Genomic DNA, 20,242 nt, shown 5'->3' on the forward strand with positions numbered 1-20,242 from the left:
GGTCTCATCTAGTTCTGTAGTCTTAATTATTACCATCTGAGTCAAAAGTTCTCTTTAAACTGTACTGTTAAGCTACAAAGAACAGACATTAAAATATTACTTTATTCTCTGGCCAGATTCAGTCAAATTCTCAGACAAATTCAGCAATTTGACTACCTGATTCTAATAATAGTAATGATACATATAAACCAAACACTGATATTTATACTGATATTAATATTAATACAGATGTCAATGATTTTTAACTAATCAGCTTTGTAGCCACTTACAGTTCTTTTCTGACTATATAAGAACCCAACATTTGATAATCAGTATTAAATAGCTTGATTCAATGGGCAAATCCCTTACAAAGTTTGCACGTAAAATAAAATGAACTTAAGTACTGTCAGAGTTTCATGTTTACTCCCATTTTAAAGCTTTGTGTACTCAAACATTTGAAAGCTACTGTATTCAAGCCACCATGCTAGCTGCTGAAATGAATGAGAGGGGGTCTAAATGGAGGAACAGAGCACCTTTTTTTCCTGAATGGGTAAGTTTAGAAGTACCAAATGAAAAATATGAAAATCATAAAAAGAATTTGCAGGATGGAGCCTGGGATGGTTGGAGATGTAAGTCTTTACCAAAAAGACTTAGTTTCAGTAAAGACTTAATGGGAAATGGAAAGGATGGAGTTTAAGTAATTAAGAATATTTTAGTTCTTGTTGTTCAGCTGCTTAGTCATGTCTGACTATTTGTGACCTTATGGACTGCAACAGGCCAGGCTCACCTGTCCTTCACTATCTCCCAGAGTTTGCTCAAATTCATGTCTATTAGAGTTGGTGATGCTGTCCTAACCATCTCTTCCTCTGCTGTCCCCTTCTCCTCCTGCCTTCAGTCTTTCCCACATCAGGGTCTTTTCTAATGAGTCAGCTCTTCCCATGAGGTAGCCAGAGTATTGGAGCTTCAGCTTCAGCATCAGTCCTTGCAATGAAATGTTCAGCGTTGATTTCTTTTAGGATTGACTGGTTTGATCTTGCTTTCCAAGGGACTCTTCAAGGGTCCCAGAATCCAAAAGCATCAGTTTTTTGGCACTCAGTGTTCTTTATGGTTCAACTCTCACATCTGTATAGGACTACTGGAAAATCCATAACTCTGACTCTCAACCTTTGTTGCCAAAGTGATGTCTCTGCTTTTTAATATGCTGTCTAGGTTTGTTATAGCTTTCCTACCAAGGAGCAAACATCTAATTTCGTGGCTGCAGTCACTGTTCACAGTGACTTTGGACCCCAAGAAAATAAAATCTGTCACTGCTTCTACTTTTCCCCTTCTATTTGCCATAAAGTGATGGGACAAGATGCCATGATCTTAGTTTTCTGAATGTTGAGTTTTAAACCAGCTTTTTCACTCTCCTCTCTGATCCTCATCAAGAGGCTCTTTAGTTCCTCTTCACTTTCTGCCATTAGAGTGGTGTCATCGGCATATCTAAGGCTGTCATATTTCTCCTGCCAATCTTGATTCCAGCTTATGATTCATCTAGCCAAGCATTTTGCATGATATACTCTGCATACAAGTTAAACAATCAGAGTGACACTATACAGCCTTGACATACTCCTCTTCCAATTTTGAACCAGTGCATTGTTAATGCCTGTTTCTAACTGTTGCTTCTTGACCTGCATACAGGTTTCTTAGGAGACAGGTAAGGTGGTCTGGTGTTCCTGTCTCTAAGAATTTAACACACTTTGTTGTGATCCACACAGTCAAAGCCTTTAGCATAGTCAATGAAGCAGAAGTAGATGTTTTTCTGGAATTCCCTTCCTTTTTCTATGATCCAATGAATGTTGGCAATTTGATCTCTGGTTCCTTTGCCTTTTTCTAAACCCAACTTATACATCTGAAAGTTCTTGGTTCATGTACTGTTCAAGCCTAGCTTGAAGGATTTTGAGCATAACATTTCTACTAATAGCATGTGAAATAAGCGGAGTCATAAGGTAATTTGAATAGCCTTTGGCATTGCCTTTCTTTGAGACCGAAATGAAAACAGACATTTCCAAGTTCTCTGGCCACTGTTGAATTTTCCAAATTTGCTGGCATAATAAGTGCAGCACCTTAACAGCATCATCTTTTAGGATTTGAAATAGCTCAGGTGGAATTCCATCACCTCCACTGGCTTTGTTCATAGTAGAGTTTCCAAAGGCCCATTTGACTTTGAAGACCAAGATGTCTAGCTCTAGGTGACTGACTGCACCTCATTGTTATCTGGGTCATTAAGACCATTTTTGTATACTTCTGTGTACTGTTGCCACCTCTTCTTAATCTCTTCTGCTTCTGTTATGTCATGGTAATGACTTCTGTCCTTTATCATGCCCATCCTTGCATAAAATGTTCCCCTGGTATCTCCAATTTTCTTGAAGAGATCTCTGGTCTTTCCCATTCTATTTTCTCTATTTGCACTGTTCATTTAAGAAGGCTTTCTTATCTCTCCTTGTTATTCTTTCAAACTCTGCATTCAGTTGATTATATCTTTCACCTTTTTTAAATGGAAGGTGGTCATTACTGAATTTCAATTTTCAACAAAAGAATTTTTTTCCTTCTGGAACAACAAAAAAAGTTCTCATTAAATACCACTTAGAGTAATGCTTTTCTATTTCTCCATGCATGGAAATCAAATTACCTGAGATTTTGTGGAAATGAAGATTCTGATTGCATAGGTCTGGCTCCTACTTTCTTGGCTCCACATTCCTGCATTTCTAGAAGCACTCAGGTGAAACCAATGCTTCGAATCCATTAACTGTACTTTTAGTAGCAAGGATTTATATTAGTAAGTCTTTTACCTGCTAGTTACTTTGGAGAAAGTTGGTAAGCAGGAAAAGGAATTTTTATATCCAAAGATATATCAGCTTAGAGGTCATCTTCAGGGAACTTTTCATTATAGCCCAAAGGTAGTAACTAGAAACAAATGTATATGAAAACAAGGATACTAAAGAAAATTACAGCCCGTATCTTTGATGAATATAGATACAAAAATTCTCAAGAAAATTAGCAAACCAAATCCAACAACACATCAAAGACCATGACCAGACTAAATTCATTCCAGGATGGTTTAAAATACACAAACGAATATGATACACCATATCAACAAAAGAAAAGACAAAACCCACATAATCATCCCAATAAATACAGAAAAAGCATTGGATAAATATCAACACTGTTCATGATAAAAAAAAAAACCTCTGACCAAAGTGCATACAGAGGGAACATAGCTCAACAGAATGGAAGCTACTTATGACAAACTCTCAGCTGATAACAATACTTGAAAGTGAAAGTGAAATTGCTCAGTTGTGCCTGACTCTTTGCGACCCTGTGGATAGTAGCCTGCACCAACCTCCTCCGTCCATAGGATTTTCAAGGCAAGAGTACTGGAGTGGGTTGCCATTTCCTTCTCCAGGGAATCTTCCCAACCCAGGGATTGAAACCAGGTTTCTCACATTGTAGACAGACGCTTTACTGTCTGAGCCACCAGGGAAGATACGATACTTAGTGGTGTGAAAAGCTGATAGTCTTCCTGCTAAAATCTGGAACAAGGCAAAGATGCCCCAGTCTCACCACTGCTATTCAATAGTATTGGAAGTTCCACAGTAATCAAGCAAGAAAAAGACAAAGTATCCAAATTGGAAGGGAAGAGATGAAACTCATTATAAGCAGACAGAGCCATGGTTTTTCCAGTAGTCAGGTACAGATGTGAGAATTGGACCATAAAGAAAGCTGAACACCAAAAAAACTGATGCTTTCAAACTGTGGTGTTGGAGAAGACTCTTAAGAATCCCATGGACAGCAAGGAGATCAAACCAGTCAATCCTAAAGGAAATCAACCCTGAATATACATTGGAAGGACTGATGCTGAAGCTGAAACTCCAATACTGTGGCCATCTGATGCAAAGAGCTGACTCACTGGAAAAGACCCCGATGCTGAGAATGAAAGAAAGCAGGAGAAGAAGGGAGAGACAGAAGATGAGATGGTTGGATGGCATCACTGACTCAATAGACATGAGTCTGAGCAAACTCCGGGAGATACTGAAGGTCAGGGAGGCCTGGTGTGCAGCAGTTCATGGGATCACAAAAAGATTCGACGGAACAACTAAGCAACAATATGCAGAAGATATTATATTTTATGTAGAAAACCTAAAGACTCTACACACAAAGTACGAGAATGGATAAACAGATTAATCACAGTAGCACAGGATACAACATTAACATACAGAAATCTGATGCATTTCTTTATACTAACAATGAAATATCAAAAAGATATAATAAAATAACTCCTTTTGAAATCACATCAGAAAAAAAAAAAAAAAACCAGCTTAGGAATAAACCTGACCAAAGAGGTGAAAGACAATGCTAGAAATAACTATAAAACCTTAATTAAAGAAACTGCAGATGATTCAAAGAAATGGAAAGAATTCCAAGCTCTTGGGTTGGAAGAATTAATGTTGTTAAAATGCCCTTAATACACAAAAATGATCTACATATTTAATACGATCCCTATCAAATTATCCATGACACTTTTCACAGAACTATAATAATCCTAAATTTAATATGGAACCCATTAAAAGACCGAGAATTGCCAAAGCAATCCTGAGGAAAAAGAACAAAGTAGGTAAACATACTCCAGACAATCCTACAAAGCTACAGTAATCAAAACATCGTGATACTGGCACAAAAACACACATATGGATCAATGGAACAGAATTGAACCCAGAAATAAACTTACACACTTATGGTCAATTAACCTTTGACAAAGGAAGCAAAAATATACAATGGGAAAAAGAGGCTTTTCAGCAAGGGAGGGTTGGGAAGTTGGACAGTTCAGTTCAGTCACTAAGTCATGTCTTACTCTTTGAGATCCCATGGACTACAGCACCCCAGGCTTCCCTGTCATCATCAAATCCTGGAGCCTACTCAAACTCATGTCCATCGAGTCGATAATGCCATCCAACCATCTCATCCTCTTCTGTCCCCTTCTCCTGCCTTCAACCTTTCCCAGCATCACGGTCTTTTCCAATGAGTCAGTTCTTCACATCAGGTGGCCAAAGTATTGCAGCTTCAGCTTCATTGTCAGTTCTTCCAATGAATATTCTGGACTGATTTCCTTTACAATTGACTGGTTTGATCTCCTGGCAGTCTAAGGGACTCTTCCAAAACCACAGTTCAAAAGAATAAATTCTTCAGCACTGAGCTTTTTGTATGGTCCAACTTTCACATCCATACATGACCACTGGAAAAACCATAGCTTTGACTATGGTGACACTTGTCAGCAAAGTAATGTCTCTGCTTTTTAATATGTTGTCTAGGTTGGTCATAGCTTTTCTTCCAAGGAGGAAGTGTCTTACTTTCATGGCTGCATTCACCATCTGCATTGATTTTGCAGCCCAAGAAAATAAAGTCTGTCACTGTTTCCCCATCTATTTGCCATGAAGTGATGGGACCAGACACCATGATCTTACTTTTCTGAGTGTTGAGTTTTAAGCCAGCTTTTTCATTCTCTTCTTTCACTTTCATCAAAAGCCTCTTTAGTTCTTCTTCACTTTCTGCCATAAGGGTGGTGTCATCTTCATATGTGAGATTATTGATATTTCTCCCAGCAGTCTTGTTTCCAGCTTGTGCTACATTCAAGCCTGCATTTCTTATGATGTACTCTGCATCAAGTACACTAAGACCGTCCCCAAGAAAAACAAATACAAAAAAGCAAAACAGCTGTACGAGGAGGCCTTATAAATAGATGTGAAATGAAGAGAAGCGAAAAGCAAAGGAGAAAAGGAAAGATATACTGATCTGAATGCAGAGTGCCAAAGAATAGCAAGGAGAGATAAGAAAGCCTTCCTCAGTGATCAATGCAAAGAAATAGAGGAAAATAGTAGAATGGGAAAGACTAGACATCTCTTCAAGAAAATTAGAGACACCAAGGGAACATTTCATGCAAAGAGGGGCACAATAAAGGACAGAAATGGTATGGACCTAACAGAAGCAGAAGATATTAAGAAGAGGTGGCAAGAATGCACAGTAGAACTATTAAAAAAAGATCTTAATAACCCAGGTGACCGTGATGGTATGATCACTCACCTAGAGCCAGACATCCTGGAATGTGAGGTCAAGTGGGCCTTAGGAAGCAGCATGACAAACAAAGCTAGCTGAGGTGATGGAATTCCAGTTGAGCTATTTCAAATCCTGAAAGATGATACTGTGGAAGTGCTGCACTCAATATGCCAGCAAGTTTGTAAGACTCATCAGTGGCCACAGGACTGGAAAATGTCAGTTTTCATTCTAATCCCAAAGAAAGGCAATGCCAAAGAGTGAATGTTCAAACTACCGCACAGTTGCACTCATCTCACATGCTAGTAAAATAATGCTCAAAATTCTCCAAGCCAGGCTCCAACAGTATGTGAACCACGAACTTCCAGATGTTCAAGCTGGATTTAGAAAAGGCAGAGGAATCAGAGATCAAGTTGCCAGCATCCATTGAATCAACAAAAAAGCAAGAGAGTAGCGGAAAAACATCTATTTCTGCTTTATTGACTATGCCAAAGCTTTTGACTGTGTGGATCACAACAAACTGGAAAATTCTTCAAGACATGGGAATACCAGACCACCTGACCTGCCTTTTGAGAAATCTGTATGCAGGTCAGGAGGCAACAGTTAGAACTGGACATGGAACAACAGACCGGTTCCAAATTGGGAAAGGAGTACATCAGGCTGTATATTGTCACCCTGCTTATTTAACTTACATGCAGAGTACATCATGAGAGATGCTGGGCTGGATGAAGCACAAGCTGGAATCAAGATTGCTGGGAGAAATATCAATAACCTCAGATATGCAGATGACACTTCCCTTATGGCAGAAAGAGAAGAAGAACTAAAGAACTCCAGGATAAAAATGAAAGAGGAGAGTGAAAAAGTTGGCTTAAAACTCAACATTCAGAAAACTAAGATCATGGTATCTGGTCCCATCACTTTATGGAAAATAGATGGGGAAACAGTGGAAACAGTGTCAGAATTTATTTTGTTGGTCTCCAAAATCAGTGCAAATGGTGACTGCAGCCATGAAATTAAAGATGCTTACTATTCGCAAGAAAAGTTATGACCAACCTAGATAGCATATACATGTTTTAATTTATTTATTTTAATTGGAGGCTAATTACTTTACAATAATGTATGTCTTTGCCATACATTGACATGAATCAGCCATGGGTGTACACGTGTTCCCCATCCTGAACCCCCCTCCCATCTCCCTCTTCATCCCATCCCTCTGGGTCATCCCAGTGCACCATCCCTGAGCACCCTGTCTCAGGCATCAAACCTGGACTGGCGATCTGTTTCACCTATGATAATATATATGTTTCAATGCTATTCTCTCAAATCATCCCACCCTTGCCTTCTCCCACAGAGTCCAAAAGACTGTTCTATACATCTATGTCTCTTTTGCTATCTCATATATAGGGTTATTGTTACTATCTTTCTAAATTCCATATATATGAGTTAGTATACTGTATTAGTGTTTTTCTTTCTGGCTTAATTCACTCTGTATAATAGGCTCCAGTTTCATCCACCTCATTAGAACTGATTCAAATGTGTTCTTTTTAATGGCTGAGTAATACTCCATTGTGTATATGTACCACAGTTTTCTTATCCATTCATCTGCTGATGGACATCTAGGTTGCTTCCATGTCCAGGTTATTATAAACAGTGCTGCGATGAACATTGGGGTACACATGTCTCTTTCAGTTCTGGTTTTCTTGGTGTGTATGCCCAGCTTTGGGATTGCTGGGTCATATGGCAGTTCTATTTCCAGTTTTTTAAGAAATCTCCACACTGTTCTTCATAGTGGCTGTACTAGTTTGCATTCCCACCAACAGTCTAAAAGGGTTCCCTTTTCTCCACACTCTCTTGAGCATTTATTGTTTCTAGACTTTTGGACAGCAGCCATTCTGACTGCATGAGATAGTACCTCATTGTGGTTTTGATTTGCATTTCTCTACTAACGAGTGATGTTGAGCATCTTTTCACGTGTTTGTTAGCCATTTATACGTCTTCTTTGGAGAAACGTCTGTTTAGTTCTTTGGCCCATTTTTTGATTGGGTCATTTATTTTTCTGGAATTGAGCTGCAGGAGTTGCTTGTATATTTTTGAGATTAATTGTCAGTTGCTTTGTTTGCTATTATTTTCTCCCATTCTCAAGGTTGTCTATTTACCTTGCTTATAGTTTCCTTTATTATGCAAAAGCTTTTAAATTTAATTAGGTCCCATTTGTTTATTTTTGCTTTTATTTCCATTACTCTGGGAGGTGGGTCATAGAGGATCTTGCTGTGATTTATTTTGGAGAGTGTTTTGCCTACATTTTCCTCTAGGAGTCTTATAGTTTCTGATCTTCCATTTAGATCTTTAATCCATTTTGAGTTTATTTTTCTGTATGGTGTTAGAAACTGTTCTAGTTTCATTCTTTTACAAGCGGTTGACCAGTTTTCCCAGCAACACTTATTAAAGAGATTGTCTTTTCTCCATTGTATATTCTTGCCTCCTTTGTCAAAGACAAGGTGTCCATAGGTGCACAGATTTATCTCTGGGCTTTCTATTTTGTTCCATTGATCTATATTTCTGTCTTTGTGCCAGTACCATACTGTCTTGATGACTGTAGCTTTATAGTTTAGCCTGAAGTCAGGCAGGTTGATTCCTCCAGTTCCATTCCTCTTTCTCAGGATTACTTTGGCTATTTAGGGTTTTTTGTATTTTCATACAAATCATGAAATTATTTGTTCTAGCTCTGTGAAAAATACCATTGGTAGCTTGATAGGGATTGCATTGAATCTATAGATTGCTTTGGGTAGTATACTCATTTTCACTATATTGATTCTTCCAATCCATGAACATGGTATATTTCTCCATGTATTTGTGTCCTCTTTGATTTCTTTCATCAGTGTTTTATAGTTTTCTATATATAGGTCTTTAGTTTCTTTAGGTAGTTATATTCCTAAGTATTTTATTCTTTTTGTTGTATTGGTGAATGGAATTGTTTCCTTAATTTCTCTTTCTGTTTTCTCATGGTTAGTGCATAGGAATGCAAGGGATTTCTGTGTGTTAATTTTATATCCTGCAACTTTACTATATTCATTGATTAGCTCTAGTAATTTTCTGGTGGCATCTTTAGGGCTTTTTATGTAGAGGATCATGTCATCTGCAAAAAAGTGAGAGTTTTACTACTTGTTTCCCAATCTGGATTCCTTTTATTTCTTTTTCTGCTCTGATTGCTGTGGCCAAAACTTCCAAAACTATGTTGAATAGTAGTGGTGAGAGTGGGCACCCTTGTCTTGTTCCTGACTTTAGGGGAAATGCATTCAGTTTTTCACCACTGAGGATAACGACCAAGTGGGCTTTATCCCAGAGATGCAAGGATTCTTCAGTATCCACAAATCAATCAATGTAATACACCACATTAACAAATTGAATGATAAAAACCATATGATTATCTCAATGGATGCACATAAAGCCTTTGAAACAATTCAACATCCATTTATGATAAAACCCTCCAGAAAGCAGGAATAGATGGAGCATATCTCGACATAATAAAAGCTATATATGACAAACCCATAGACAGCATATTTTTTTAAAGCAGAGACATTACTTTGCCAACAAAAGTCCATCGAGTCAGAGCTATGGTTTTCCAGTAGTCATGTATTGATGTGAGAGTTGGACTATAAGGAAAGCTGAGCACAGAAGAATTGATGCTTTTGAGCTGTGGTGTTGGAGAAGACTCTTGACAGTCCCTTGGACTGCAAGGAGATCCCACCAGTCCATCCTAAATGAAATCAGTTCTGAATATTCATTGGAAGGACTGATGCTGAAGCTGAAACCAATATTTTGGCCACCTGATACAAAGCACTGACTCATTTGAAAAGACCCTGATGCTGGGAAAGACTGAAGGCAGGAGAAGGGGACAACAGAGGATGAGATGGTTGGATGGCATCACCGATTCAATGGACATGAGTTCGAGTAAACTCCGGAAGTTGGTGATGGACAGGGAGGCCTGGAGTGTTGCAGTCCATGGGGTCACAAAGAGTCGGACACGACTCAGCAACTGAACTGAACTGAACTCTGCATATAAGTTAAATAAGCAGAGTGACAATATATAGATTCCATGTACTCCTTTTCCAATTTGGAACAAGTCTGTTGTTCAATGTCCAATTCTAACTGTTGCTTCTTGGCCTGCATACAGATTTCTCAGGAGGCAGGTCAGGTCATCTGGTATTTCCATCTCTTGAAGAATTTTCCTCAGTTTGTTGTGATCCACACATCAAAGGCTTTGGTGTAGTTAATAAAGAAGATGTTATTCTGGAATTCTCTTGCTTTCTCTATGATCCTACAGATGTTGGCAATTTGATCTCTGGTTCCTCTGCCTTTTCTAAATCCAGCTTGAACATCTGGGAGTTCATGGTTCATGTGCTGTTGGAGACTGGCTTGGAGAATTATGAGCATTACTTTACTAGTGTGTGGGATGAGTGCAATTGTGTAGTAGTTTGAACACTCTTTGGCATTGCCTTTCTTTGGGATTGGAATGAAAACTGACATTTTCCAGTCCCGTGGCCACTGCTGAGTCTTCCAAACTTGCTGGCATATTGATTGGAGCATTTCCACAGCATCATCTTTCAGGATTTGAAATAGCTCAACTGGAATTCCACCACTAGCTTTGTTTGTAGTGATGCTTCCTAGAGTCCACTTGACTTCACACTCCAGGATGTCTGGCTCTAGGTGAGTGATCACACCATCATGGTCACCTGGGTCATTAAGATCTTTTTTGGATAGTTCTGTGTATTCTTGCCACCTCTTCTTAATATCTTCTGCTTCTGTTAAGTCTATACCATTTCTGTCATGAAATGTTCTCTTGGTATCTCTAATTTTCTTGAAGAGATGTCTAGTCTTTCCTATTTTACTGTTTTCCTCTATTTCTTTGCGTTGATCACTGAGGAAGTCTTTCTTAGCTCTCCTTGCTATTCTTTGGCACTCTGCATTCAGATGGGTATATCTTTCCTTTTCTCCTTTGCCTTTCACTTCTCTTCTTTTCTCAGCTACTTGTAAGGCCTCCTCAGACAACCATTTTACTTTTGCATCTCATTTCCTTGGGGATGGTCTTGATCACTGCCTCCTGTACAGTGGCATGAACCTTCATCCATAGTTCTTTAAACACTCTATCAAATTTTATCCCTTGAATCTATTTGTCACTTCCATGTATAACTGTAAGGGATTTGACTTAGGTCATACCTGAATGGTCTAGTGGTTTTCTCTACTTTCTTCAGTTTAAATCTGAATTTGGCAATAAGGAGCTCATGATCTGAGCCACAGTCAGCTCCTGGTCTTGTTTTTGCTGACTGTATAGAGCCTCTCCATCTTAGCTACAAAGAATATAATCAATCTGATTTCAGTGTTGACCATCTGGTGATGTCCATGTGTAGAGTCCTCTTGTGTTGTTGGAAGAGGGTGTTTGCTATGACCATTGTGTTCTCTTGGCAAAACTCTATTAGCCTTTGCCTTGCTTCATTCCGTATTCCAAGGCTAAATTTGCCTGTTACTCCAGGTGTTTCTTGACTTCCTACTTTTGCATTCCAGTCCCCTATAATGAAAAAGACATCTTCTTTGGGTGTTAGTTCTAGAAGGTCTTGTAGGTCTTCATAGAGCTGTTCAAATTCAGCTTCTTCAGCATTACTGGTTGAGGCATAGCCTTGGATTACCTTGATATTGAAGTGTTTGCCTTGGAAACAAACAGAGATGATTCTGTCGTTTTTGAGATTGCATCCAAGTACTGCATTTCGGACTCTTTTGTTGACCATCGTGGCTACTCCATTTCTTTTAAGGGATTCCTGCCCACAGTAGTAGATATAATGGTCGTCTGGGTTAAATTCACCCATTCCAGTCCGTTTTAGTTCGCTGATTCCTAGAATGTCGATATTCACTCTTGCCATCTCCTGTTTGACCACTTCCAATTTGCCTTGATTCATGGACCTAACATTCCAGGTTCCTATGCAATATTGCTCTTTACAGCATCAGACCATGCTTCTGTCACCAGTCACATCCACAGCTGGGTATTGTTTTTGCTTTGGCTCCATCCCTTCATTCTTTCTGGAGTTGTTTCTCCACTGATCTCCAGTAGCATACTGGGCACTTATGCTGGGCATTCTGGGGAGTTCCTCTTTCAGTATCCTATCATTTTGCCTTTTCATACTGTTCTCAAGGCAAGAACTGAAGTGGTTTGCCATTCCCTTCTCCAGTGGACCACATTCTGTCAGACCTCTCCACCAGGACCCTCCTGTCTTGGGTGGCCCCACACAGCATGGCTTAGTTTCATTGAGTTAGGCAAGGCTATGGACCCTGTGATCAGATTGGCTGGTTTTCCATGATTATGGTTTCAATGTGTCTGCCCTCTGATGCCCTCTCACAACACCTACCATCTTACTTGGGTTTCTCTTACCTTGGACGTGGGGTATCTCTTCAGGGCTGCTCCAGCAAAGCGCAGCCACTGCTCCTTACCTTGGACTAGGTCACCCCTCCTGACCTTGAATGTGGAGTAGCTCCTTTCAGCCCTCTTGCGCTGCTCTTGCTCCACTCCGCCGCTGCCCCTGACCTGGGACATGGAGTTGCTCCTGTTGGCCGCTGCCCGTGACCTAGGGCGTGGGGTAGCTCCTCTCGGCCGCACTTCTGTGCGGTCCATTCTGGCCGCAGCGCTTCAACTTTATTTTCAGTTCAGTTCAGTTCAGTTCACTCAGTCCTGTCGACTCTTGGTGACCCCATGAATCGCAGCATGCCAGGCTTCGCTGTCCATCACCAACTCCAGGATTTCACCCAAACTCATGTGCATCAAGTCGGTGATGCCATCTAGACATCTCATCCTCTGTGGTCCCCTTCTCCTCCTACCCTCAATCCCTCCCAGCATCAGGGTATTTTCCAATGAGTCAACTCTTCGCATGAGGTGGCCAAAGTATTGGAGTTTCAGCCTCAGTCTCAGTCCTTCCAATGAACACCCAGGACTGTTCTCCTTTAGGATGGACTGGTTGGATCTCCTTGCAGTCCAAGGGACTCTCAATAGTCTTCAGCACCACAGTTTAAAAGCATCAATTCTTTGGCACTCAGCTTTCTTCACAGTCCAACTCTCACATCCATACATTGGCTAAATTACCAAATTTGCCAGCATTTCAATCAAGTTTCTCAAGATTCACAAAAGAGAAATTTTATTTTGGTGCAATTTCTTGTTGTTTTTGTCATCTTTCAATTGCTGTCCAAGAAGTGAAAAGCAGAACACAAATAACATCACAGATTCTGTCAGGTATAATCCTAAACCATTTTTTGGAGTAAATGTTAATTTCCTAGGATAGTCTTTGCTTGGTCTATTTCGTCTGTAGTGCCCATAACCAAAGAAGGCAGTGGCAGCCCACTCCAGTACTCTTGCCTGGAAAATCCCATGGATGGAGGAGCCTGGTAGGCTGCAGTCCATGGGGTGATGGAGTCGGGCATGACTGAGCGGCTTCACTTTCACTTTTCACTTTCATGCTGTGGAGAAGGAAATGGCAACCCACTCCAGTGTTCTGGCCTGGAGAATCTCAGGGACGGGGGCGCCTGGTGGGCTGCTGTCTAGGGGGCTGCACAGAGTTAGGCATGACTGAAGCAACTTAGCAGCAGCATCAGGAATGCCCATAATGGGAAAGGTAAAAGAGTGAAACACCCCATCTATTTTAAGATGTTCTACTTCTTTAGACTTTAGATATACATTTGACAGAAATTGTTTATAAAAAGACACAGTAGCAGTGAACAAAACTGCATCGATAATCAGAAATTATGTGAGATATAGAATACAGTTGTAATTATCACTTATGGTTTTGGGGACAGTTTCCCAAAACAGGCTTAACCTTCCAAAGATTTTGAATTGTGTCTATTATAAATAAACTAATTTTTAGAAATCTAAGTGAGAGAATGTTTGGCTTCATCAGTAAAACCTGGAACCCAACATGGACCACCAATGAAACTGATAACCATTCATTTACAACATGTCTTGGTTTATGGATTAGCTGAATTATAGCAAAACTGGCAGTAAACCAGGTTCTTCAAAGTATGCTATGCCTTCCAATTAATAACAAAAATAAAGGGAACACAGGAGCCAGCTGGGACGATCAGTAATAGCCTGAACTTAAACTGTTAGGTAAGGAAATACTTCTGTGACTGAAAAACCCAGTACTCTAGAGCAATGAGTATTTCTTTTATAGTTTGTTCTCAATTTCAACATTTCCTTTCTCCTCTTCTTTTCTTACCTCTTGCCCTTCAAGACCTGCAAATTATTTCCTCACCAAGAGATTTCTTGAATCCTACTTTTGTGCTCTAAGAACATTGCTTTCTTTTTCAAATCTGTGCATTACCATATCGGATTATGGATTAAAGTATCATAAGTGGCTTAGAATATAACATTTTATCAATAAATGTTCCTTTCAATGTCATTCTTCCTTGAACACTGAGTTTGAGACTTCAGGTATGTAAAACAAACTAGTTCTTCCTGTAACCTGGGCTACATGTTTGAATCTGTACTGAGCGTGCTAAAAAAACAAGACATCTGTGTTCACATTTCTTTTTACAGTATTTACAATAATTTCAGTTAATGAGAAAATATTGTTAACTGAAGGGAGTGGATGAATGTAAGCATTAAGATTCCCAATCTAGAGGCAGACAGACCTCAGTTCCAGGCTTAGCTCTGCCCCCTTTTTACTCAGTCTCCTGAAAATAACAATAGAACCTTCCTCTTTGGTTTGCTAGAGGAGATTAATAAGGTATAATAATATAAGGGTATTTAGGATATCATCTAGCATATGACAAGAGCTCAAGTAATATTACCTATTAGCAAAAGGTAGGAATAATAACAATAGAATAGAAAACAAAAATAGACAGCACTGTATTAAATATCATGATGATGTATAGATTATCTGAGTCAAATATGAGTGAAAATACAGTTGACTTTATTCCAACTTTATGTTAAATGAACCATAATCAAAATTCTTTGATTTGTTTTGCTAAAGTTTTATTTAATTCAGGAAAAGCTCAACATTAGGTACATTTGTCAGAAGTTTATCTTTTCTATTATTTATAACACACTTAATTGGCACCACAAGAAATGATTAATTAGGGTAATTGTCAATGATGAGATGTTTTATCCTGTATCAAACCCTGTTCAAAGGCTTTGGGGTTTCAGAAAACTCGAACCTTTAGTTTTGGCTATCTGCAATCATTCATCGTTTTTTTTATAAGAATGTCCTTGACAACATTCTCTTAGCATGTGTATGTATGTTCCTTGCTCAATTGTGTCCAACTCTTTGCAACCCCACAGACTTGTAGCCCACCAGGCTCCTTTGTCCATGGAGTTCTCCAGGCAAGAATACTGGAGTGGGTTGCCATTCCCTTCTCCAGAGGCTCCTTTCAACTCAGGGATTGAACCCTTGTCTCCTGCATAGCAGGCAGATTCTTTACCATCCGAGCTACCAGGGAAGCCCCTGTTTCTCTCAGCATATTCCTCCTGTTTCTTTTCTGTTTCTCAGTTTTAAAAAATGAATTAATGAACCACCGAGTTGAGCTCTTAAAAATCCTCTAAGCAGAGATTCTCAGTTGGCCAAAGGCAATTATGAGAATATATGCTGTATGTGTGAATGCGCATGTCGTTGTTTAGTCACTAAGTTGTGCCCAACTTTTTGCAACCTCACGGACTGCAGCACGCCAGGCTTTTCTGTCTATGTGCTTGAATTTATGCGTATATGCATAGGTATGTTGTTTTTATTCAGTTTTATAATTTTATATTTGAAGAAATAATCATTTGGCATATAAGTCTTTTAAAACACAACCTTTCAAAATCTTCTGAACTGGTAAGGTGTGGGTTTTAAAAAGTTGAGAAAAACTAATATATCAAGCCAATTTATTATCAACACTGAAATATTAGAAATAAAATATACTATAGCTGGACTATTTAATTGCTTTTGAGAGGTTCTACTATTAGAATATTAGAGCTCTAATTGATATGTAATGGTCAAATTATTATCAAGATAATATAATTCTGAAAGACATACAACCTAAAGTTGAATATTCAACTGGCAGAAATTTCATATAATTTCAACAACAAACTTTTAAGTCAGTACAATGGAGCAGTTAGCATCTTCTCTTTAGAGGGGGGAGTTTACAGCTCTGGGTGATGAAGATTGCTAAGGGAGTGATACTTACCTAATCATGACTTGTATATCTCAGAGACTGACGATAAGGAAGTGTGGACATCAGTGTTTCATGACCTGATATCTAATTAGAAGCAAAAAAGAAGAAGCACTTTTGAGAAGTGATGTTCACTGCCAACTTCCTGGTTTCTTCTTCAAACAAGGAACATTTATGCAGCAGGTGCTGCTGCCCTGTCCATCTATCTTCATGGTTGCTGGTACAAAATGTCATAGTTATTTTTCAAACATTATGGGACTCCTAATTAATAATGACACTAATTCACAAAAATAACTCTAAAAAAAACTTCCAAATATCTAAAACAAGCCCCTGGTTTAGTAGTTACGTAGTTGTGTTTATATATATATATATATATATATATATATTTGGCTTCTCTTTGAAGAGTTTGTATTGACAATTTAATATACTTAAGCCCACTTTTATAGATTATAATCATATAAATATATATTTCTAGACTGTGCCATATGTCATGTCTTTCCATTCAAGGGAATATTGCATACAAAAATTATGTCATTTTAGGCATTAGCCATTTCACATAATTTTTTACATTTTTCCCTTGTAGAAATAGCAGAGTAAATGCCCCAAGTTCTGGTTTTTGCTTAGCAAATATTGTCTTTTTTGTGTGTGTGGCTAGGTATTTTGCTTCTTTATAAGTCCTGAGAGTCTAGCTCCTTTATATCTAATCATCTCCATTGCTAATATCTTAGTTAAGATCTCTTGCCTGAGTCTCACCTAGGCCAATCTACATTTAGTAATTCATCTACAGTCCATATTCTTCCATATTGTTTGAATATTATTCTGAATGCAAATATGATGCCATTACCTTCACACATTTGCTCAAAGCCTTAGAATGACTCCCCATTATTTTGCAGTTAAAAGTACAAATTCATCCCTTTTTACGTCTCCAATTCTCATTTCTTGAAAGCTCTCAATGTGCAACTGTGCTTCAACCACACTCAACCATGCTACTCCATCGTTCCCTGTATTTGTACATTTCTGTTCTTTCTGCTTGGAAGTCCTTTCATTTTTCTCCAGTACCACCCACTATCGGCATATCTTTCTCCTAGAAGCCCTCTGGGATCCACCAAGTAGAGATAACTATTTTACCCCCACTTTACCTAGTGCATATCTTTATATGAGTATATAAGCTTTATTAAAACATAATTCACATATCATACATTTTACCTATTTAATGTGTACAAAACTACAGTTTTCAGTATATTCACAGAGTTGGGAAACCATCATCACAATCAACTTTAGAACATTTTCATTATCTCCCCAAATATCCAGTTCCCCTTAGCAGTCACTCCATTTTTTCCCATCCCACCTCCTTCCTATACAACTACTAGCCTACTTTCTGTCTCTAAAGATTTGCCTATTCTGGACATTTCAGATAAACAGAATAATACAATATGTAAACTTGTGTGACTGGCTTCTTTCATTTAACATACTGTTTTTAAAGTTCATCCATGTACATATCATGTATCAATTCTTCACCCCTTTTTATTGCTGAATAATATTCCATTGTATGGATATACTACATTTTGTTTATCCATCATTTGATGGACATTTGGAGTATTTTCATTTTTTGCCTATTAATAATAACATTGTTAAAAACTTTCATGTGTAAGTTTTTGTATAGATATATATTTTTATTTCCCTTGGATAAATATTGAGAAGTGGATTTTATTGGGAATGTGGAAACTCTATGTTCAACCTTTTAAAGAACTGCCAGACTGTTTTCCAAAGTGACTAGTTAGAGTTGAAAGTGAAAGTCGCTCAGTCATGTCTGACTCTTTTCAAACCCATGGACTATACAGTCCATGGAATTCTCCAGGCCAGAATACTGGAGTGGGTAGACTTTTCCGTCTCTATGGGATCTTCCCAACCCAGGGACTGAACCCAGGTCTCCTGCATTGCAGGTGGATTCTTTACCAGCTGAGCCACAAGGGAAGCCCATAGTTAGAGTTATTAAAGGTTAAATAGAGTTACCCTGCAAACCATTTTACAGTTCTACTAGGAGTGTATGAAAATTACAGTTTCTCCACATTTTTGACAAAATTGTTGTTGTTGTTGTTGTTGTTGTTTTTTAATCGCTAGCCATCCTCATAGGTGAGTGGTCATATCTCATTGTGATTTCTATGGGTATTTCCCAGATTCAGACCCTGGGTCGAGAAGGTCCCTTAGAGGAGAAAATGGCAACCCATTCCAGTATTCTTGCATGGAGTATTCCATGGACAGAAGAGCCTGGCAGGAGTTGTAGAGAGTCAGACACGACTGAGAGACTAACACTTTCCCTGAATGACACTGAGTCTTTTTCATGTGCTTATCATCCATTTGCACATCTTCAGAAAAAATGTCTACTCTATTTTTTAAAAATCAAGCTATTTCTCTTTTATTTATATATCCGAGGTATGAGTCCCTTATCATAAATATGATTTGAAAACCTTTCCTCCTATTCTGTGTGCTATCTTTTCACTTTCTTGATAGTGTCCTTGAAGCACAAAAGTTTTTAATTTGAATGATGTCCAACTGATCTATTTTTTTCTTGCATTGCTTGTGTTCTGGTGTCATATCAAAGAAACCACTGCCAAACCCAAAGTCATGAAGATTTACTCTTAAGTTGTCTCCCAAGAGTTTTATGGTTTACACTATTACCTTTAGATCGGTATGGATATTGAGAGTTTAATTTTAATATATAATGTGAGGTAGGGGACCAACTTCATTGATTTTCACGTGGATACAGTATATACTTGTAATATTTTTTCAAAATAGTGTATGCCTTTAGAACTACATGAAGAGAACAGGCCTTATTTACCACAGTATACCTAGCTCAATGCTTGGCATCTAACAGATATTCAGAACATACTTGTTAAATGGAACTTGTGTTTAGTTGCTCAGTCATGTCTGACTCTTTGCAACCCCATGAACTATAGCCTGCCGGCTCCTCTGTCCATGGGGATTCTCTAGGCAAGAATACTGGAGTGGGTTGCCATTCCCTCTTCAAGGGGATCTTCCCAACCCAGGGATTGAACTCAGGTCTCCCACATTGCAGGCAGATTCTTTACAGTCTGAGCCACCAGAAAAGCCCAAGAATACTGGAGTAGGTAGCTTTTTTCCTTCTCCCGGGGATCTTCCAGACCCAGGAATCGAACTTGGGTCTCTTGCATTGCAGGCAGATTCTTTACCAGCTGAGCTACCAGGGAAGCCCAAATGGAACTAAACTGGATGGTAAATATAGACATTTTTTCTTATTAAAAAACAATAAATTATTTTGATCAAAGTATGCACTATTACTTGATAGCTATATTTGATGAGGATATGCCCATTTAAAAAAAAACTCAGGTCAAATTATTTATTGCATTCTGCAAGCCATGCATTTAATAAAAAAGCATATGTTGTTGGTTGATGAGAAAAGGACATAAACACTTGATAAAGGCTGTGAGTCAGAACAAGATCAAAATTTGTTCAGGAACTTGCTAGAGATGATTCCAAAGGATACTACTGCGTCAGTCATGTTAATTTTACAGTCAGAACCACAGTACTTTTTACTGGGGAGACTGAATAGTTTTGGAGGTAAGAGTGACTATTTAGATTAAAATTTAGAAACTAACTTGTGTTTTATTGTGTGCAAGCATGTGTGTGCTCAGTCATGACCAACTCTTTGTGACCCCATGGACTGTAGTTTGCCAACCTCCTCTGTCAATGGGATTTTCCAGGCAAGAATACTGGAGTGGGTTGCCATTTCTTAGTCTACGGGATGTTCCTGGCCCAAGGATTCAACTCACATCTCCTGTGACTCCTGAATTGGAAACCAGAATCTTTACTACTGAGCCACCTGGGAAGCCCTCACTATTTGCTAATTGGACGTATTCACCTATTGAAGGAACTTTTAAATATACTTTATTGAACATTATAAAAACAGGATAACTCATTATTATTATTACTTGAACAACTCAACTGCCTTTAAGAA

The sequence above is a fragment of the Capra hircus genome, chromosome 2 (genome assembly GCF_001704415.2).
Source record: "Capra hircus breed San Clemente chromosome 2, ASM170441v1, whole genome shotgun sequence".
Lineage (NCBI taxonomy): Eukaryota > Metazoa > Chordata > Mammalia > Artiodactyla > Bovidae > Capra > Capra hircus.